General features: G+C 38.2%; 1 protein-coding gene across 2 annotated transcripts in view; it reads right to left on the reverse strand.

Annotated features, from left to right (window-relative positions):
- Positions 1–9,533, reverse strand: part of LOC121875105 — a 119,618-nt gene extending 110,085 nt beyond the window's left edge. Inside the window, exon 1 of one of the 2 annotated variants that reach the window (XM_042379462.1) lies at positions 9,424–9,533. The gene's annotated coding sequence lies outside the window, so the exon portion shown is untranslated. Of the gene's footprint in view, positions 1–8,846 lie in introns of both variants that reach the window. The other variant, XM_042379463.1, reaches the window with a different exon arrangement.
- Between the last annotated feature and the right edge of the window lie 13,923 nt (positions 9,534–23,456).

Consider the following 23,456-nt stretch of genomic DNA (forward strand, 5'->3'; position numbering starts at 1 on the left):
ACATGTGTTTACCCCTCTCCTCAGTCATCATATTTCAACTTGAAGTTGGAACAGCCAAAAAGGAATCAAACAAATGTCATCCTCCAATCCCATACTTCCTCATTTACTCTTAATGCCTCAGTGTGCTGTATCACACTGCCCTTAACCATTCAGCTGTGCTTGCAGTAAATTTGATGCTTAATGTCATGAAAAATAGAAGTTTTTAAAAAAAACATTCTTATCAAAATAGAAATATGCTTGCAGGCTAATGGGCAATGAAAGAATAAACAATTTATCCAGTTTGGTTTAGACATGGTTAAGGGCTCTTGTACTGCAAGCAGTGGATGACTCTATGTCATTAGGAGATGGAGAAATATACTTCCTCCACGACAACTGTGTGTGTATTGAGGAGTAGCTAGGACTCCAAGGGTGGTGCTGGGGACCTTTAGGTCTATGGGACAAGTCTACAAATGTATCATTTTACACACAATTTAAAAAATTTATGCCAAAATCTAAGGAGCCCACTGGTTTAGCACAGTATCTAGAGCAGACAACTTTACTGGCTTTTCACAGCTGAAGGGTTAATGGGCCATCAGGCCTACAGAACACAATTTTACTTCTCATTATCAACACCCAAGATTAAGGGATAACCCATTAAAACTATTCTGAAGTTCTCCACTTGGAAAGTGGGAACCTTAAGAACACTTATAAATAAACCAAAGAACATCTCTGGGGAGCACCTAGTACGGTACAGTAAACATGTATGGTATCATCCAGCAGCCGCCAAATGAACACTAGAATCTAATCAAAAAGATTAAGCCAGCTAATCACATGGCCTTTGACCATGACCTATGACTAAATCTCCACTAAAGTTAACAAGTTTCCCTTCATGGATCTTAATACAGTAATCTAATATCTGAATCTGGAGGCTAAATCTCAACATGTTTGAAAGTTATTAGCTAAGGATGACAAATAAACAAACAACCAGACAAAACATAATACGTACTGTATTGACTTTTATCAATTATCCTGTCATACAGTACTGTACAGTACTTAGTCAAGCAACAAATGAAGATCATCTACAGGATAGTACTCTACAATATTTTTGTCACCCAAGGAATGTCTTCTACAGAAGACAAAAATTTCATCAGAAAATACTGATCACATGACCTCTGTAACTTTGACCTACCCCGGTATACTAAATCTTAACCAAAAGTGATAGTTATTCTGGATGTTCACTCTAGAAAAATGAACCCAAGGACTTAGAGGAAGTAATTTATTTAAAAAGTTTCAAAGACATTTTAGTGAGACAAAAGCCTTCTAAGAAGACTTGGTGGCTTGTTCTGCCTCGTAGAAACTTTAAACCAGGACATGGAAACATTTGGACATTATGTTCGACAAAACGATTCCTGTACTGTATTAGGCAAAGGTAAGAGGTCCACAGATAAAGTCCAATACCCAGGAACATTTCATCAACAAGTGCCAAACATTAAATAATCCTCGAGTTTAGTGTTCTGCCTTAGGGTGCAGCAACTGAGTCGATACAGTGCCCACCACCTGTCCTTAAGGTCATTGGTTTGTGCCCAGGGTATCCCAAGTTCACCCAGCTGTGAATTGTAACTAACTTTACAGCTAAGGAAAGTGAAGGTAGTCAAGTGCAGGACTGGCCATGCTCCCTCTTAGAATAAGTGCTGCATCTCTACTGGTGTACTGTCCTTAACAGGCCATCAGGTTTACAGGACCCATTTCTAATGCTTTGCCTGTAATCTTGACACGTGACCATGCCTTTATCGCATGTAACTTAACCTAATTTATATTGGGTTTATTCTAGGTAATGTTTCTTTCTCAAAGGCACACACGAACATACACAGCAAAACAGAGATAACTGCAAAAACAATAGCACATGCTATGGCAAGCAAAGCACCGACAAAATTCTATCTAGGCTTTATTAATTTTTTTCTTTATAGAATAATGTTGATTACTTTCTTGAATAATACAAAAAGCTACAGGTTGTGAACTGCTAACTTACATGCACAGTCTTACAAAAGGTTGACCAAGAAATGAATCCCAAGTTTAATTGACGGTTACTGGCAAAGATCTTTTTATAGCAATGACCATAAGCTCAGACTACTGTAAAATAAATGCTACTGACTGGAGGAAGTTTAGCGGCTGCCTTTACTGACAGCAAGCACATAAGAATGGAGGAAACTGCAGCGGGCCTATTGGCCCATATGGGCAGTCCCGTTTTCACCCAACCCTTATCGCTCATATAACCATCCACCCTATGGTTGAAGCTATTCAGCATATTTGAGATAATGATAATGTTTGGTTACTTGTTCCACTCATCCACTACTCTACTTCCAATCCAATGTTTACCTATCTCGCACCTAAATATAAATTTATCTTATTTAAAACCATTGCTAAGAGTTCAATCCTGGTCGGATAGTTTGAATACCTTTGTTATATCACCTGTGTTTAGCCATGACTTCCATTTATACATCTTGATCACATCGCCTCTCACTCTACGTCTCTCGAAGGAGTGCAAATTAAGATGCTTTAACCTGTATCTATACTCAAGGTTCCTAATGCCTGGGATTAGTCTTGTCATTCTCCTCTGAATTCATTCTAGGGATTCTATATCCATTCTGTAGTACGGTGACCAGAACTAAACTGCATAATCCAAGTGAGGTCTCACAAGCGCAAGATATAGTTTAGGATAACCTCGGTAGTCTTGTAACTAACACTCCTTTGTATGAACACAAGTACAGTGCAGTCGGTCCCTGACTTACGACGGGGTTAGGGGCCAAAGACCAGGTCGTAAGTCAAAAATGCGAAAATAATACATAGAAAATCTAAATTGGGTGTCTCTTTTTCTTCTCAGCTCCACGAGAACTGTCACTTTTACGCTTGCCAGCCATTTTAAAGGGAATTACAAACGAAAATTTTGTCATTACAAAGCGCGATCACTAACATCAGGATTCGAAAATACGTAATTTGAAAAAATAATTGCATGACTGAGGCGGTCGTATGTGCAGGTGGTCGTAAGTCGAGGAGTACCTGTACTTTGTTGGCCTTGTTTCGAGCAAATACACATTGTTGACTTATTGACCTTTCTCATAGTTGGATTTCTCTATAACAATATTATTCATTTGATATCTGGTTTATCTGTTTATATCTCCAAAACTAAGTATACGTACTTTGCATTTGTCCACATTAAATTTCATCTGTCATTTTTCAGACCATGTGAAATATTTCTGTTGATCTTCCCATAGTTTTGCGGAGTCCCAGTCAGATTTAATTACAAGCCCTATTTTAGTATCATCAGCAAATTTACTTATGTTGCTGTCTATGCCTATATCTATGTATTTATGTATATAATAAGTAGTAATGGTCGAAGTACTAAGCCTTGGGGTACTCCTCTAGTGACGTTACCCCAATCGGATTTAGTACTGTTAATGCTTACTCATTGTTTTCTGTCCTGTAACCATGCCCTAATCCATTTTAGAATATTTCCTCTAATTCCATGAGCCTCCACTTTTTGTATTAGTCGGGGGGCTGAATGCTTTGCTAAAGTCAAGGTATATCACATCATAATCATGCCCGTCATCCACTGAATCAAAAACAATTGAAAAGAATGTTAATACAGTAGTTTAGTCAGACATGAATGCCTACTTGTGAAGTCTTGTTGGAAATCATTGATAAACTTGTGCTTCTTCAGGTGATTTCAAATAGTTTGAAATTATTGCTTCCAGCAATTTGCCTACAATTGATGTTAAACTAGTTGGACTGTAATTACAGGATAGTGATCTATCTCCCTTCTTGAGTATTTGTATCACATTCGCTATCCTCCATGATTCTGGTCCTACACCCATTTTTAAGGACATGTTAACAAATTTGCAAAGGGCAAACAAAGTTCTTCCTTACATCCCTTTAATACTCTAGCAAATATCTCATTGGGACCTGGTGACTTATAAGGCTTCAACTTGTCTATTCGCTCACAAACATCATTACTAGTCCCTACTACAGTATCTCGCTAAATCATTTTTTTCACTATCTCTGTATATAATCGGTGCCTAGGGTATCATGTTTAAATTTTCAGTGGTGAAAACTGTTAGCTCGCCGGTATTTGACTGTATTGGTCCAATCTTGTCTCGTGTTTTAGTTTGATATATTTGGAAGAATCCCTTGGGGTTTGACTTCGCCTCCCTTGCTACCTTCAGTTCATTATTCCTCTATGCTTTTCTTATCTCGGTCTTAACCCTACTGGCCAATACCTTATAATAATCTCGGAGGTAAACTTCACCACGATTTATTCTTCTACCTATAGCCTTCCTTTGTACAATAATATTCTTTAAATAATTATTTACCCATTTGGGGTCATTGTTATTTGATCTGAGTTTTTTGTATGGTATGTTCTGCCTTTGTGCATTAAGTAACTCATTATTTAAATTGTTGTGGAACTCATCAACTTCAGATCTCGTGGTCAGGTCATCCTCAACCGTCATATTTTGAGAGGTTATCGTTGTCAGGTCTCCCTCCAGGTAAAGTGAGGTCGCCCTCTGTGGCAATATCCCTTCTCTCAGCTGTCTTTTCAACCTATCAAAGTTTGCCCTTATGAAATCTGGGACTTTAATGATCTATTCCATGTGACTGACATTAAATTCTAGTTTGAATCTCACTTCTTTGTGACTGCTGTTAGGTAGTTCATTCCCTACCCTGACATTACCAATGAGGTTTTCTCTGTTTGACAAAACTAAATCTGGTATATTACTACCCCGGGTGGGTTCGGCTATATGTTGACTGAGGAAACAGTTCTAAACTGGTTCAAGAAAATCCTCAGACTCTGAATTACCCATAAGGTCGGTCCAACCTATTTGACTTACGTTAAAGTCGCCTACTATGCAGACTTTGCTATGTCTGGAAGCCCTGCGCATTTCATCCCGAATAAGTCGTTCATTAACTCTATTGAGATTAGGACGTCCATATATTACTCCTATGATTAATTTTCCCTGCCATGGTTTATTCCATCCAAATTGTTTCTGTAATCAGTTCATTTTTTATTTCCTTATTGATTTTGCACTTCAGATTATCCCTGACATAGACTGCTACCCCGCCTCCTTTCCTAATCTGCCACTTGGCATGGAATAATTTGTAGCCTTTAATTTGGTATTCGACAGGTAACTCACGTAAGTCTAAGTTTATCCATTTCAGTGATTGCTATTATATCAAATTTTTGGGTATATACCAATGCCCTAATTTCATCCCTTTTGTTTCTCATAGTTCTACTGTTTGTGTAGTCGACATTAGGTTAGTCGTGATCTGAGTCCTCTCTTTGTCGTGTTTAGTGTTAAAGAAAAGATTTATGCAACCAATGTGGAAAATGTAATGTACAGCACTGAAACATGGGAAGTTGTGGGAGATACATATACTGTATGCAAGCTTGAGTGGGCTGAAATGAGATTGGTGAGGTGTATGTGTTATGTGACCCTGAAAGATAGGAAACCCTGTTCAAAGCTAAGAGAGAGACTGGGTATTAAGAATCATGGAAAGGTCTAGCATAGAGGTAGGCTGAAATATGGTTGGGGTATATGAAGAGAATGATGAAGACCAATTGGTTCAAGAGGAATACAAGTTTGAACACAGAGGGGTAGGAGCGCCAGTGGCAGGCTAAGAATGACAGACGGAGAGGTTGAAAGAACTGACACCAGTCAAGAATCTGATGAGAGGCTGCACGAGACCACGCAGTATGGAGTATGGAGAGTTGCCATCAGGCAAGCAGAGCTAACCCACGTAAGTGTGGAAATGGCCATTAAATCATGATGGTTATGAAAAACAAAGGGATGTTGGTTTAAGAGCAATCATCTCCATATTCCTTGAATTTTTTACACATCGGTTCTTTTCATTGATTTCTTTTCATTTGAGAAGAATAAAAGCAGTGGATAAATTACCCAAGGCAATAAAGCCTGACAGTACAGGAGATGTAAACAGGGAAACCAGATGAACAACGATGGCATTGAGAAATCCGACTGCGAGAAAGATTTAGGAGTAATGATACGTAGGAATCTTTAGCCAAGTAAACAATGTGTATTTGCTCGAAACAAGGCTAATAAAGTACTTGGGTTCATACAAAGGAGTGTTAGTTACAAGACTAGCGAGGTCATCCTAAAACTGTATCTTGCGCTAGCGAGACCTCACTTGGATTACACGGTTCAATTCTGGTCACCGTATTACAGAATGGATATAGAATCCTTGGAAAGAATTCAGAGGAGAATGACATTGAGAGACGTAAAGTTAGGGGCGATATGAAAGAGGTGTATAAATGGAAGTCAGGGCTGAACTAAGGGGACATTACAAAGGTACTCAAACTATCCAACCAGGAGCGAACTCGTAACAATGGTTTTAAATAAGACAAATTTAGATTTAGGCGCGAAATAGGTAAACAATGGTTTGGAAATAGAGTAGTGAACGAGTGGAACGAAGTTACCAAATATCATCATTAACTCAAATACGATGGATAGCTTCAAACATAGGTTGGATGGATATATGAGCAATAGGCGTTGGGTGTAAATGGGACTGCCCAGTATGGGCCAATAGGCCCACTGCAGTTTCCTCCATTCTTATGTTCTTAAATCCTCATGTAAAGATTGCTGTCTTGTTTGTTTACATATGTTTGCTTAAGTTAGGTTTGGACAACAAAATGCTGATTTTAATTAATTCAAATGCATGTTAACTAAATTTCCATTCTACACATTAAAACACACTTAAGTGAACATTACAATCAAAGATATAAAGAAAATGCAATTATCAAGAACAAATGAGGGATCCTTATCAAACACAGGTCACTACTTACTGGCCTTCTGCTTGGCCACCTACAAACTATTGTATAGTTACAGACTGTAATACAGTATATATATTTCGAGGTTACTGCCTAATTAACCAATTAGGGATGGTTATGCTGGTTAACCTGGTAGCCTTTACAGTACATGTAGTTATTTAAATCACAGACAATGCTAGTCAAACACAATGAAAAGTTAAAGTTCACCATATCCCTGTAAAATCAAAATGAACATTTTCGAATTGGTGGACGAGGGGCACAATTATGATGTGGTATATCTCGACTTTAGCAAAGCCTTCGACAGAGTCCCCACGAAAGACTAATTAGAAAGGTAGAAGCTCATGGCATCAAAGGTAACATCCTTAAATGGATTAGGGCGTGGTTACAGGACAGGAAACAGCAAGTCCCATTGGAGCAACGTCACAAGTGGAGTTCCCCAAGGCTCGGTACTTGGACCATTATTATTTATTATATACATAAACGACATAGATATCGGCATAGACAGCAACATAAGTAAATTTGCTGATGACACCAAAATAGGACGTGTTATTAAATCTGACGAGGACTCGGCAAAACTACAGGAAGATCTAAACAAATTTTTCGAATGGTCTGAAAAATGGCGGATGAAATTCAACGTGGACAAATGTAAAGTACTCAGTATAGGAGATGGACACAGGGAAACCAGATACCAGATGAACAACGATGCCATAGAGAAATCCGACTGCGAGAGATATTTAGGAGTAATGATAAGTAGGAATCTTAAGCCAAGTAAACAATGTGTTTTTGCTCGTAACAAGGCTAATAAAGTAATTGGGTTCATACAAAGGAGTGTTAGTTACAAGACTAGCGAGGTCATCCTAAAACTGTATCTTGCTCTTGTGAGACCACACCTTGATTACGCAGTTCAGTTCTGGTCACCGTATTACAGAATGGATATAGAATCCTTGGAAAGAATTCAGAGGAGAATGACAAGACTAATCCCGGGCATTAGGAACCTTGAGTATAGAGACAGGTTAAAGCATCTTAATTTGCACTCCCTCGAGAGACGTAGAGCGAGGGGCGACCTGATAGAGGTGTACAAGTGGAAGGCAGGGCTAAACAACGGGGACATTACAAAGGTACTCAAACTATCCAACCAGGAGCGAACTCGTAACAATGGTTTTAAATTAGACAAATTTAGATTTAGGCGGGAAATAGGTAAACACTGGTTTGGAAACAGAGTGGTGGATGAATGGAACAAGTTACCAAATATCATCATTAACTCGAATATGCTGAATAGCTTCAAACATAGGTTGGATGCTTATATGAGCAATAGGGGTTGGGTGTAAACGGGACTGCCCAGTATGGGCCAATAGGCCCGCTGCAGTTTCCTCCATTCTTATGTTCTTATGTAAGTCAGTCCCTACCATCACACAGTTTACCACAGCAGCAAGAATCAACAAACCACTTAACAAGGTCAACTACTCCCACTCATGAGACAGTTATCATGTTATTCACAATAACTTAGATGAAACAAAAATCACTCCCAACAACTTTAAAACACTTCTCACACATCATACAAGTTTATTACGGCTATTCAGCAACGAGTGATTGAGTAATTACTTTTAACAGCATATTACTTTTACTTTCCATTGTGAAAATCGGTAGGATCAGTCAAAAATAAACACTTCTTTTACAGAAGCCTTCAAGCCACTACACAAAAAGCGTAAGATGTATACTACTTCTGCATTAAGTGATAACCTCTTGGTAACTACACAAACAAGCACTTGAAAGGATGTGGATAGAGTATATACTGTTTGAGTTAAGGAAAAAATAATAAACTACCAATTCTTCTTAGACACACACATCAACTTCCCCAATAACAAATACTACTGTACATCCAACATGAAAACAAAACAACCACACACTTGCCGGTAATCAACCCACAAGTGTGGAGGCTAAAAGTTTACAAACAAGTTCATGATAAACATTAATGCATGATTTGGGTTAAAAAGCAAGTATACAAAATAAATTCAAGTACCTGAGAACCTACCATGTATTTTGCAGGTCGTTTGTGCCTCTTACACAGGGTTTTTACTATGATAAACTCTCTCGAAAACCAAACGACTCATTGAAGCCAATTAGCCAGAACCTGTGCAAGGAAATGCACATTACAACTGATCCATTGCGTAGCTAGCCACTCCAAACTCCGTCAGCAACAAGTGTAAGCTGTTCACGTGGGAATCAATGTCAATCAACGTAGGCCAAATGCTCTCAATGTTTACTGCTACACAGCTAACATTATGTGCCTACTTGTCCTCACAATTAGTCTATTTTAACCTCACTTTTACGTATAATTTCCATATTAACCCTCTGTATACAATGACCTCACATGGATAACTTGAACGAGACCTTTAATTTTATGGGGTTAATTAAGGCCCTCGGGTGAGTTAAGTGGTATATTTTTGACAGATGATAAAAGTCACGTCGTGTTTGTGAAGCGGTGGGTGAGTTTTGCCGCTCTTAGCCGAGTTCGCTTGCTGTAGCAAGCCACCCCTCCACTTCTTCTCTTATTTCAACTCACTCCAGTGTTTCTCCCTCCGCTAAGTGATACACGGCTTACTTCTTACCTTAAATAAACTACAGTATCCTTTCGAGAGACCACTGGCGCCTAGAGTGGTAAAAACGAGGATATTTTACACAAATGGAGAAGTAAATATGTCCGCCCGCCGAACAAAACAATGACCACTTCATAGATGGCAGCACTGGTTGGGGGCCCCACGCGCGCGCTAAATTTGAATTTGACCTTTCTTTATATTAACCATTCCAGCATCTTCTGTGGAGTTTGTAACCACATATTTGTTTTTAATATTTTGTAAAAAATATATTATTGTCTCCCTTGCATGAATAATCTTCTCATTTTCAGACTTATTCGTATGAAATAATTTATCTTTATTTGTTGTGACCTGGTCAAACATTACCGCACCCTTGGACTCTACAGTAGTCACGCGTGTTTTGCCTTTTAATTTGTTGAGGAAAAAATTGGCATTTGGGTGAATAGTCTTCTTAAATTCAGGTTTATTTTTTTAAGAAATAATTTATCCTATAGCTTCTCTCCACGCCACATTCAAGTAAATATACCAATTAATTAATATAATTTCAACTGAAGCACAAAAATAACGTACAATACATGAAAATCACCCTAAGATTAAAGGCCTACTTTAATTAGACATTTTCTTAACACGAGTTTAGTTAGGTAACAAATTAGTTTCAGAATCTTTGTGGGTTTACAATAGTCTTTTCATCCCGGAAATGCTGAAGTTAAATCCCATTGATAACATCCAATCAACATTATAATTTTTCTGAAATTGTTTACCTGTATTTTTAATCTGAAGAGCCGTTCTGAGTGTCAGACGATGAAGATCTTTCAGTCACTTTCAGTCACGTGATTAAAAGTGCAAACATCCGCCAAATAGCCGGTTAACTATTGGTGGTAAAGTTCAAAATATTGATATTAAACTAAATAGGTTTCGAAGAATGAAACGGATCCTATAAATGTTCATTTGCTAAACTATCATAATCTTGGATTAGCCACGGCACCCGGAGTTGTCCGTGACTACACTATCCGATACAGTACTTTGTTTTTCTTTTTTCTTTTTACGGGATCAGACCACCCGGGCACAGGTCACTGACCCACATCAGAGTCTGGGGAGGCGAAAATATAACTATAATTATACTACTACTACTACTAATAATAATTAATTTATAAAAATAAATAATTATATAAAAAATAAATATAACAATAATAATAATAGTAACACATTAATAATAAAATAATGATAACCATAAATACAAAAAATTAACAAATAAATCGAGAATGAAAACCGATATACTGTACACTGTATGTTGTGTTGTTAAAAGTAAGAGAAACAATTGAGACCCTGCAATTGTGTGTAAATGAGGCAGAAAGTCAGATCAGCAACCTGGGACTTGGTCACAATTTATGTGAGGCCATATGGCAGCAGGGTCTTCCATTAGACAACACATTATGCTTCCAATATCTTCCCAGGAGGTAGTACCTCCCTGTTGGATAGCTGCCTACTACCTATCACACTATTATCTGCATTAGCCTACATATACCAGTGGTTCTCATGTGTGTTTTTTTTTAACTTGGTCACACATTGCCACAAATAATTATAAAACTATATAAAGACGATGATATGGATACATTATATGGTAAAATACAGGGTGCCTCAGAAAAATGTATATACTCTATACTGCCTGACAGATTTTCGTGGAAATCGCATGAATGCTTGTACTGCAGCTGCAACACCTCACTTGTTGATGTGCGCAATCTCCCTGAAATGAGGACAATGTTACTGTTGGTATAAGCAAGATCCATAGATTACCAGGTCAACTTATCAATGCACGAAAATGCGTTACCCATGCGCATGACAGCACCTGGGCCATGCGGGTTACACATTCGTGTCTTTTGTGTATACTGTATAATAAAACTTGGAAGATAATCTGAATTTAACTTTAAAGTTAAAAAGCTTGTTCTTATATATATATATATATATATATATATATATATATATATATATATATATATATATATATATATATATATATATATATATATATATATATATATATATATACGGTATTAAAGCATTTAAGATAAGCTGACTATAAATGCAAAATAAATGAAAGCTTACCCTTACATTCTAGCCTTTGCTTCATATACTGTACTGTCTATATAAATGTTTCTGAGACACGCTGTATTGCATGTGAGAGAGTGGCGGTATAGTATTGTATAATATAAAGGTACAGTACTAGTCGACATCATAACTGAACGTAAAAGAAAATCACCCTTTTTCCGAATTTCATTAATCTCCAGTCATAGCATTAATATTAGAGGCAGGGGAGGAAATGGCGTTATCTCAGCTATAGTAACATTAGAGGGTTGGGGAAATGGCGTTATCCCAGCTATAGTAATGCAAGTGGCGCTATCCCAGCTATAGTAACATTACAGGGTTGAGGAAATGGCGTTATCCCAGCTATATCATAAACAGAGTAGACAGAGGAAAGGGGGGAGGGGGAGGATGGCTATATTTTCATTCTATAAATATATGTATTAGGCTATATTACGAGTCTTATCTGTTTCATATACTAGAGTGATGTTAACAGCTTGACTATATTCTGGGCAGTGAAAAATGTGGCTTTCAATGACCATATTTATATATATATATATATATATATATATATATATATATATATATATATATTGGCGGATAGATATAGATTATGTAGTGTTGATGTAGTGAGGGAAATAATATGTAGCGAAAGAATGTAGTTGTTGTGAAGGAGGGATTATGCAGTGAATAAAGCAATAGTTAGTAAATGAAGGGCAATGTTGTGACGATGTAGTTGGAGTGAAAGAAGGAGATCAAGAGTGAAGGAAGTATTATGTAATAAATGAAGGAATATGTAGAGAAGGAAGAAATTAGTAGTGAAGAAAGGTGTATGACATGAAAGAAGGAATAATATCACACAAAAGAAGGAATATCAAATGAAAGAAGTAGTATAGTGAAAATATAAAAAAAAAATGGGGAAAATTATGTAGAATCTTATGCAAAATAAAAATAAAAAACGAGAATAAATAAAAACTAAGAGAATTAACAGGTAAACATGAACAACCGTACCTCAAGAACTCAAAATACTGCGTTAACCGTAGGACCGTCCACAAGACTAAAAGGAAGAGTGCATAAAATATCAAGACTACGGCCGAAATAACAACCAATCAAATATTAAAAGTGGCGTCCCGTAATGAAGAGGAGTTACAGAGTATGTGATATATATTTTTTAGTATATTCATGTATACTGTAATCTGGAGTCTACTCTAATGGTATACTGTATGTTATCTGGTATAGTCTGGTGTAAATATTTGAATTGTGATTATATGTCGCTTTACACACACACACGAAACACATACATACAGACAAACACCAGGGATGTGATTGGGGCTTTGGAAAAACAAATAATTAATTGGGGGTCCGGGGAAACACCTACCCGGGAAGTTTTTACCATATTTAACAGAATTTCTCACATTGTTACTAATTTCGAGAGAGCCTAATGGTTAAAATACACAGTACCCAAAATCAAACATGTACTGTATGTTTAGGGCAACAATATTTTTCATGCACATCGTCTTAATAATTCCTTTACAAAATTTAGTTACTAAACTTGAATTTGTTTAATATTGGTAATTGTGTACCATTATTGAGAAGATAAATTAAAAGGTAATTTTTTTTGCACTGCATTGTGTGAGAATTCAAAATTTAATACTTACCAAAGGGATTTATCTCTAATGCACCAGCAACTGGGGTTTTAATAGCATATGTAGCACTAAAATAAGAACAATAAGCCTGTCCCATGATATATACAAACAAAATATTTAGTTTTCTTTCCCATCAGCTAGTTTTTTCAGGGAGAATAAACGCTTTTGTTTTTGTTGCTGGAAGGCCTCTCTGTTCTTCCTTGTTTTTTGAGCCATTTCCTCACACTGCTTTTTTTTATTCTGTTTTTTTAACAAAAATTTCCTCTTATTTTCTTCCTGCTGCAACCTCTTCTGCTTTAACATGCTTCTATACCTACTGTTGGAGAGTTTTATGTTCCTACACATCATAGGGTCCTCCTCCTGGAAGACACACACAAACATGCCCTACAGCCCTGACTTCCTGGGGAAGGGGGGCACACAAACATGCCCTACAGCCCTGACCCCCCGGGGGACACACACATGTTCTACAGGCAGCCCTGGCTCCCTGGGGGACACAAACATGCCCTACAACCCTGACCTGGTGGGCACAAACACGCCCTACTGAGTTGCCTATACAACTATGAAATATGGCATGGGTTATAGAATATATTGTGATCACCAGAAAGTGTAAAATGATTATAGAAACTTAGTTATATTAATAAATGTTTAGCCCCTCCCCCGCCACTACTAGTGGGGTTGTATGACGTCATTGATCTGTGGTCAATGAAATACTAAAGAATCGAAGAATGGAATGTAAAACAAACAATACTCAGCCAATGAAAAATAGAGTATATGATATAATGCATGAACATGTAGAGTGGCCACTATACTCAGTATACTGCTTTGAAAACCTTTGATCTAGATGTATGATAGTTATTTAATGGGTCCCTTATTTTTGACCTGACCTGACTAGTCACGTCACCCCCCTTCTCTTAAGCTCCTCTACGTGTGTGTTGGTGTGGGGATTAGTGGATGGCATCATTATGACCTGACCTCATGTTTTTAAGGTCACCCTGTATATTTAAGCCTCTCTCTGTGTTTGTTGATCGTTGCTTTAAAAGGGCTAAAAAATCCTTTCATTCCTCTCTAACCAGACAAGTTCCTACACTTAAGAATATTTTGACTCTGCCCTATCGTGATGAATTTGTCCCGTTAGTTCGGTCCCTCAAGCTTCTAAATATTAATGTTGTTTTCAAGTATGACTCAACCATTACCAATATGTTAATAAGGAATAGCCCAAGTTTGAATGTAAATGGAAGTGTTTATTGTATTCCATGTAGCAAATGTAATTGTAATTATGTAGGTCAGACAGGAAAAACACTGCAGCTCAGAATCAAACAACATAAGTATAATATCAGAACTGCATCTGAAAGCAGTGCCTTGTTCGTTCATGTTAGGAATAATAATCACCCCATTGCTTGGGAAAAAAGCTTGGAAGTATTCAAATCATCTTGTGTCACAGAAAGACTTCTGGTTGAAGCTAGTTTGATTAAGGAATTAAAATCAATAAACCTTAGTGATGGTCAGTTCAAAACTGATAATATGTTACATAAATTTATTTGTCAGTGGCCCAAGGTTAAAAATGCTTTGAAAACCTTTGATCTTGATGTATGACAGTTATTTTGTGGGTCCCTTTTTTCTGACCTGACCTGTCTAGTCACGTCACCACCCTTCTCTTAAGCTCCTCTACGGTTGTGTTGGTGTGGGGATTAGTGGATGTCATCATTATGACCTGACCTCATGTTTTTAGGTCACCCTGTATATTTAAGCCTCTCTCTGTCCATGTAATCCAGTTGCCTCTGAAGATGTCTTGAATAAAGACGAAAGCTAAGGTACTCCGTTGTTTCCATTTTCCTGTGTGATTTTATCAAGATTTATATATATATATATATATATATATATATATATATATATATATATATATATATATATATATATATATATATATATATATTATATTACTATGTTATATACTATGATATATATATATATATATATATATATATATATATATATATATATATATATATATATAAAATAAAAAATCTCAACGGATCTACGGGATTCACGTGGGTTGCCTAACACGTTGCCGGGAAAACGGAAAACCGGAAGGAAAAACCAGAAATCCCATCTCTGAAACACAAAGATGCACAGACAGAGAGACATGGAAAATCTGAATTATTAAGATCACCAACAAAAAAACAAAAACAAAAAAAAACAACATCCTCGGCGGCCGACAGGATTCATGCAGATTATCATGATGCTAAGATTATAACATGGCGCAAGAGTTATAACATGATGCAACAGTGACAACATGGTGCCAGCCACTTAAAACATGATGCAAGGGATATATGAACAGATTGCCAAACACTGGAAACATGATGCAAGGATGACAATATGATGCAATGGTGACAACATGATGCCAGCCACTGAGAACATGACGCAAAATAAATATGAACAGATTGCCAACTTTTGACAACATAATGCAAGGGATATAACATGATACACGAGATATATGAAGATTACCACACACCCACACACACACACACTCAAGACACGTCCACATCCACCAAGGTGAGATAATAGAACAATCTCAGGTGCGAACATCATTAGCTTACCTGAGGTGGTCGTCGTGCCGGCCCCACACGTGTTGACCCTTGGAGAAACTACTGGACAAGTAAGGAGCAGATCAAGATGCTATATTCTACTACAGTCTTGATAATATTATGTTGTATAGTCATTTGTCCAGGTGTGTATAGAGGTAATGAGTGTAATTAAGCTAGGTAAGTGTGATTTCCTGTTAATAAATAATATAGAAAGAACATAAATAACCATATGTGATTGTCTAACTTACCTCAAGTCTAGTGGGTTTTGACGTGTGATTTAAAATAACATTATATAATAAAAGAATATTATATAACTCAGGTGTGTGTGTCAGTGAGGGGGGGGGAGGAGGAGGGATCCGAACAAAAGCCCTCCGGACAAAAAAAAAAACCCCTCAGTTAAAGTGCAAAATGGGTTAGGTTAGGTTCATAAACTGTAAACTGAAAATAATAAAGAATAAAAATAATGAAATAAAAATTCTTATTATCATTTGACCTAGCCGGCCTTTTGTACCTTCACTCGCGTGTCTAAGTCTGATGTGAAAGTTAAGACTCGCCAGCCTGAAGATATCTCTACGTTATCGTCTCTAGTCAACAAGTCCATCAGTCCACCTTATCTTCCTCCCTCCCCCCCCACCCTCCTCCCACGCACCGCTGAGTTCCACATGACTTTATAATTATCATGACAAATATATACAGTTATTACGATCATGTGAAGATAAGCCTCCAGGTTTATCTCACCTGATGATTAAACACCATTACGCTACCTGGGGGGTGGGTAGGTTAGGTTAGCGTTTATCCACAGGTGACATAAACAAGGGTGTCGCATCCTCACGTGATCCAAATTATCATTATGGTCATATATGTAACCCTTGACTCACCCACTTCCTTAGTCAATGATTGAGTGAGTCAGCCTGGAGTTAAGTGTGAGTCAAGTATACTGCACATGTGACTAACCTCCACGTGTTCTCTGACTCATATCGTTGTTGACATCTGATAAGCCGTACACTGACACCGGCTCTCTCCACACACTTAACCCTCTACCTAGAAATTAAAACAGATTATTTAGCCACAAAAACAAACAAACAAACAAAAAGTGAAAAATAACAAGAACACTGACACATGTGAGCCAAGTGTGAGCCTGAGGGTGGAGGGGGGGGGGACGAGGGAGGGAGAGGGAGGGAGGGGGGCAGTCTTTGGCACCTGATAAATACTTGTACATTTAGCTCAAGAAAGTGATGACATAAAATTAGTATCATCTGAATCACAACATATTAGTAGTACGTGGTGTTAGTAAATACTCATTAGTGTGTTACCTGGAATCAACGTAAAATTGAGTTAATAGTAAATGATAGCTAGATAGATAGACAAAATGACGGTGACAGAGAGACAGAAAATGTAGGTATACAGTACAGTTTAGTATGTATACAGGTAAACAGTTCAGCATGTACAGTATATAAACAATGCAGGCATACAGTTCAGCATGTATAGTACAGTGTATAAACAATGTAGGTACAGTATACAACGTACACAAAGACCATGCAGGTATACAAACAATTTCCCTTCAGAAGCAAAACAAAAATACTTTCTTAAAAAATATACACTAAAGCAACGTAATAAAAAAAAATCCGTCAGTAGAAACTTGACAAAATGTCTCCCGGAAAGTCCTATACACCAGCCATGGATTTCCCCATTTTGAGTCACACAAGAGTTACTTTATATACACATACAGTATATGCCAGAGGCCTCCCCCATATTACATAAGCACTCCCAAGGTCTGGTGTTTTCCCCGTTGCTCAATCTTGATAAGACAATTTCCCACCACCAGACAGAATTCCATTGTATATAAATCCGCGTAAAAAAAGGAAAAAATAGAGAAGAGGTTTAACTAAAAATTAGATACAGGTTATTTATTTCACTTGACGATTAATTTCACCCGTATGCTACATAGGTGGGGCGTTTGGTTTGATTTGGTTAGGTTAGGTTAGGATAGAGTAAGTTAGTTTAGGTTAGGGTAAGACAGGGTAGGGTAGGGTAGGGTAGGGTAGAACAGGACAGGGTCAGGTAAAGCAGGATATGGTAGTGTAGGACAGAATAGGTTAGGTTAGACTAAGGTCAAGATGGTTAATTCTTCAGATGACCAAAACAAGCTTCCTGTTACAACCAATTCCAGTTCCTATTAAGTCTGAATACCCTGTTGAGTAGTGCAAGTGGGTACCATAGTCCTGCCAGCCCTTGTAGGTTTGGTCAAGTGAAGGTGAGGGGGAGGGGTGGGGAGAAGTGAGTAAAATAGGTCTTAAAGTGAGGTGAGTTATGGTTAGGTTAACACGGGTCTTAAAGTGAGGTAAGGTAAGATTAGGTTAACATAAGAACATAGGAAAATAAGGAGTCTGCAATAGGCCGGTTGGCCTGTGCATGGCAGCTCCTGTCGAGAGTTACAACCACCCTCTATCGTTCATGAATCCACCCAGCCTCCTTCTAAAACTTTCCAGAGTTCCCGCACTTACTACAAAGTTGCTAAGCTTGTTCCACTCGTCCACCACCCTATTTGTGAACCGGTTTCTTCCTATCTCCCTCCTAAACCTAAACTTTTCCAACTTAAATCCGTTGCTCCGAGTCCTATCCTGCTCGGATATTATAAGAACTTTATCTACATCACCTTTATTGATTCCTTTCACCCACTTAAATACTTCTATCATATCTCCCCGCACTCTTCGTCTTTCTAGGGAATGCAAGTTTAGTTTCTTTAATCTATCTTGATAGGGAAGGTTTCTAAGTCCCGGAATCATTTTCGTCATTCTAGTGAATTGATATCCATTCTATAATAACGGCACCAGAACTGAACAGCATAATCGAGTTGCGGCCTGACTAACGCAAGATATTATTGCAATATGACCTCCGCACTCTTATTACTTACACTCCTAGATATAAAACCTAATACTCTGTTTGCCTTATTTCGAACATTAACGCACTGTTTTCTAGGCCGAAGGTCCGGGCTTACGAGTACCTTTAAGTCTCTTTCACAAATCGACTTCTCTAGGTTGATGTTGTTAAGGCTGTATACATTGACAGTATTTGTTCTTCCAATATTAAGTACGCTGCACTTGCTGGTGTTGAATTTCATTTGCCATTTTTCTGACCACTCCTGCAGTTTATTTAAATCCTCCTGTAGCGCATTTGCATCCTGCCCTGAATTAATCTGCCGCCCTACCCACTAGTTACACAGCCCCACTCAGATTTAAAACCATCTACGCTGACCCTCTGTGTTCTATCGGTGAGCCATGAATTTATCCAATTTAAAACTTCCCCTCGATACCATGAGCCTAAACTTTTCTCAGAAGCCTCTGATGCGGTACTCTGTCAAATGCTTTGCTAAAACCTAAGTAAATAACATCGTAATTTTCGTCATTATCTACTACCTCATAGACTTTCCTCATAAACGTCATCAGATTTGTTAGACAAGATTTTCCCTTTGTAAATCCATGTTGAGAGTCGTAGATTAATTTGTTTTCTCTAAATGCGATAGGATGCTATTTCCTATAATTGATTCAAGAAATTTCCCAACAACTGACGTCAAACTAATGGGCCGGTAATTTGATGCTGATGCTCTCTCTCCTTTTTTAATATGGGTACTACATTTGCCTGTCTCCACAAGTTTGGCACAACTCCTGTGTCTAATGGTTTTGTAAATAAATTTACGAGGGGTCCGCTAATCTGTTCCTTACACTCTTTCAAAACTCGAGGGAAAATTTCATCCAGGATTTTGTCGTCTTTAATTTATTTATCCTCTTAAGAACATCCTCTTTTCTGATAGTGATATCCTTTAGCTTCTCTTCTTCATTTCCCCTAAATATCAGTTCCACCTCTGGCGTTTCCTCGTGAATTTCTTCTGTGAAAACTGATAAGAAGTAGCTGTTTAATGCTTTGCTTATTTCCTCAGTATCATCGATCACTTCCCCTCTCTCTGACTTTAAAGGCCCCACTTTGTCCTTGACCTTTGACCTATGTAACTGGAAAAATCCCTTGGGATTCGCCTTGAATTCTCTTGTTATCATGATTTCGTAGTCCCTCTTTGCCTTCCTTACATTTTTCTTAACATTCATAGATAGTTCCATGTACCTATCTCTGAGATGCTCCTCCCCTCCCTTTAATGTCTTATAAATTCCTTTCTTTATTCCTATGTCATGTTTAAGTTTCTTGGTCATCCACCTTGGCTCATTCTTTAAAGTGCGGTAAGGTAAGATTAGGTTAACATGGGTCTTTAAAGTGAGACAAGATGAGATTAGGTTAACACAGGTCTTAAAGTGAGGTAAGGTAAGATTAGGTTAACATGGGTCTTTAAAGTGAGACAAGATGAGATTACGTTAACGCGGGTCTTTAAGTGAGATAAGAAAAAATTAGGTTAACACAGATCATAGATGTAAGTAAGATTAGGTTAACACGGTTCTTTAAAGTGAGACAAGATGAGATTAGGTTAACACAGGCATTAAACTCTCTGGAAATGAAACACAAATTCATTAGATTCGGTAGGGTAAAAATGAATCCCTTGAGCGACATGAACCAGTGTCCGGATTCACAAAAAGATCACGACTTGTAAGGTAATATCACTCCTTTTATTGACGCTGACTAAACACACCCAGTTAAGGAAGAGTCTCAGTGGAACTTTTGAAATAATTTATTCTTTACGGCAACATTTTTAAACTTAATTCTGCCGGAGGAGCTTTTGGGAATCAGAAAAAAAAGTGTAATTTTTTAAAACCATTTTTTGGGGGTGACATTTAGAAACTTTAGCTAAATTTACTACGTAGTAACCCGGGACGACCTTTTGGGAATCAGCGAAACACGAGTTGACGAAACTGTCCCCTAGAGACAACCTGAGCTGGACCAACACTCTCCACTCATCACTTTGGTTCAGATTTACCTGGTAGACCCGTGATAGGGTTACAAGGGGCCAAGTGTCAAGGAGACTGGGTATCAAAGACTGGGTGTCAAGGAGGCTGGGTGTCAAGGAGACTGTGTGTCAAGGAGGCTGGGTGTCAAGGCGGCTGGGTGTCAAGGCGGCTGGGTGTCAAGGAGGCTGGGTGTCAAGGAGGCTGGGTGTCAAGGAGGCTGGGTGTCAAGGCGGCTGCAGTGTAATAGTGTGGGTGTATAGGAAAGACACATTGCATTTCAGGTTAGGTTAGGTTAGAGGTGGCGGCCACAGGACACGACCCCGTAATGGGAAAATTGTCAGTCTTGAGATAGTAGTGTGAGAGGACTTATGTATACACCAGATGTCTTAGCGGTGTCATGAGAATGTTTGTATCAGAAGACTAAAGTATGAGAAACACGGAATAAAGTAACAATGAAATGAAAAACGGTATTGAGGAATGACATATAAAGCCATGAGAAATAAAAGTAATGAAGTTATAAGAAATGAGAGAATTAATAGCAAATAACAATAGAATGTCAACTCTCCAAGGTGTCAAAATTTGTCAATGAGGTTGGGTGTCAAGTGTTAAATAGGCTGGGTGTCAGGAGATCAAGCAACGTCATGTGACTCACTCTCAACAAGTGACTAACCACACGTGAGTCAGAGCTGAGTAATAGCACCACTAGTTTATGAGTCACCACCGTCTAAGCTGCCCTCATCTTAGTGTATGACTGACTCACATAGTAGGTCGCACGCTAAGGTGACTCACGAATCATAGTCAAGCTGGGTGATCAATACCCTATTTATGATTATTTAAAATCCCTCACTAATTAAACACCTGTACACAAACTTAATTAAACACCTGTACACAAACTTAATTAAACACCTGCACACAAACTTAATTAAACACCTGCCGACAAACTTAATTAAACACCTGCACACAAACTTAAAATTTATGTTGTCTATTTAAATGTTTAATAATCACATATCCTTATGGTAAACAAACTCTAAATTAACACTACTTTTTAAACTTTAGAAAATCCTAAACGGTCTTATATATTGAGGACCCCGAATGTTTTGCTGATAGTCCACTTGAGGGAGTAGATAGACAGACAGACAGACATAGACAGATAGATAGATAGGTGCAGACAGACCCTAACCTACCACCTCAGTTATCATCTTCCCTTGGTGTGAGGGCCTAGTACTGTAGGCTAACCACAACCTCCCCTCGTTCCCCTCACACTCCTCCCCTCAACCATAAACAAGTCTCTCTCTCTCTCTCTCCATCTCTCTCTGTCAGCTCACTTCCACCATCTCACAAGTATACAACACAAAGAAGGAAAGACTTAAGAATAAGGAAAAAGAATTTGAGAAAGAAGGAGTAGAAGTGAAGTAAAGAAATAAAAGAAAAATAAGAAGAAAAGGTACATAAAACCCATAATTCGCAGAAACAGTTAACAGTTATATTATACCGCAGAGACAGTTAACAGTTATATACGCAGACAGTTAAATATTAATCCTATTTTTTCAATAACAAAGCAAAAGTCTGTGAAAAAGAGAGAGAGAGAGATTCCGAAATTTTACTCATAGAAAACGCGAATAAAAAAAATGTTACGTAAACTACAAGTGACCAGCAAAATGAAGTTGATAAAGCAAACATATAAATGATAAACACATACGTCGCCAGGACCCGATATTTACCGAGTCTGAAGGGCACTAAGACCCGACCACCAGCACCACCACTATTCCACTGATGAGTTTATTCACTAAATAACTATAATAGAGACGATGTATTAGTAACAATGACAGCACTTCTCTGGCCGTGGTATCTAATGTTCAGGATTAATTATTTGGTACTCAGTCAGCCTAACCTAACCTAACTTTCAATCCCTGCCATTAGACTCTCTCTTCCTTTCCCCTATTCATAGCCTTAATGTCACAAAACCAAGCATAGTAAAGGTGATTAAACACTGCATTAACATCTTCACTACGGGGAAGCCATTTTTCACATTTTATTTGGCTTTCACTGGAAGATTTTATTCCCCAACGCCAGAAAGACCCTCCTTCAGTCAGGTGAGGAAGGCTGGGGGTGGGGGTGGGGACAACACCAATAATGTACAGTTAAAGGTTACAACCTGTTGACCGCGAGGCCACTAGAAAGTGTGACATGACCCCCATTTAACAGACGTTGATTTAACTAGCCATTATGTGTTGGTGTGTAAATGTGTATGTATGTACACTATGTTATATGCACATATATTTGCCAGTGAATATGTATGTTTGTGTATGTACAGTATATATTATGCAAGTATATTTTTACGTGTATTGTGTATACTGTATAAACTCATCACACATACTACTACTACTTTACTGTTACTCGGAATCGAATGTGACGATCATCCAGCTATGATACAATTATATGAGTTCTTAAGGATGTCACCTTCGTTGGTGAGTTCTGAGGTGACCAAAGCGGCCGATACGGGACCCGCAGGGTCGATCACAGATGTTGCACAGTGGGAGGGCGACATCTAGTGCGGGAGGCACGGCGACAGCGTTTTCCCGGCGCTGGCGCTTGTCTACCACGTTATACAGTCGGAGGATGGAACGTAGACTACGTTGGTGAAAGTTTTCAAGTGCCTCCTGTGTGTGACCCATGTCTCGCTGCCATATAGCAGGGTGGGGAGGACCACTGCTCGATATACGTGTAACTTTGTAGATAATTTCAGCTTGAGATGCACATCTGATCCGTTGCTGAGTCTTTTCATCGATGTCCGCGGGGGTGGACAGGTGGGAGCCGGAATACCAAAAGTGGGCAACATTAGAGAGGGT

This window comes from Homarus americanus, unplaced genomic scaffold (genome assembly GCF_018991925.1).
Source record: "Homarus americanus isolate GMGI-L3 unplaced genomic scaffold, GMGI_Hamer_2.0 scaffold36970, whole genome shotgun sequence".
Taxonomy (NCBI): Eukaryota; Metazoa; Arthropoda; class Malacostraca; order Decapoda; family Nephropidae; genus Homarus; species Homarus americanus.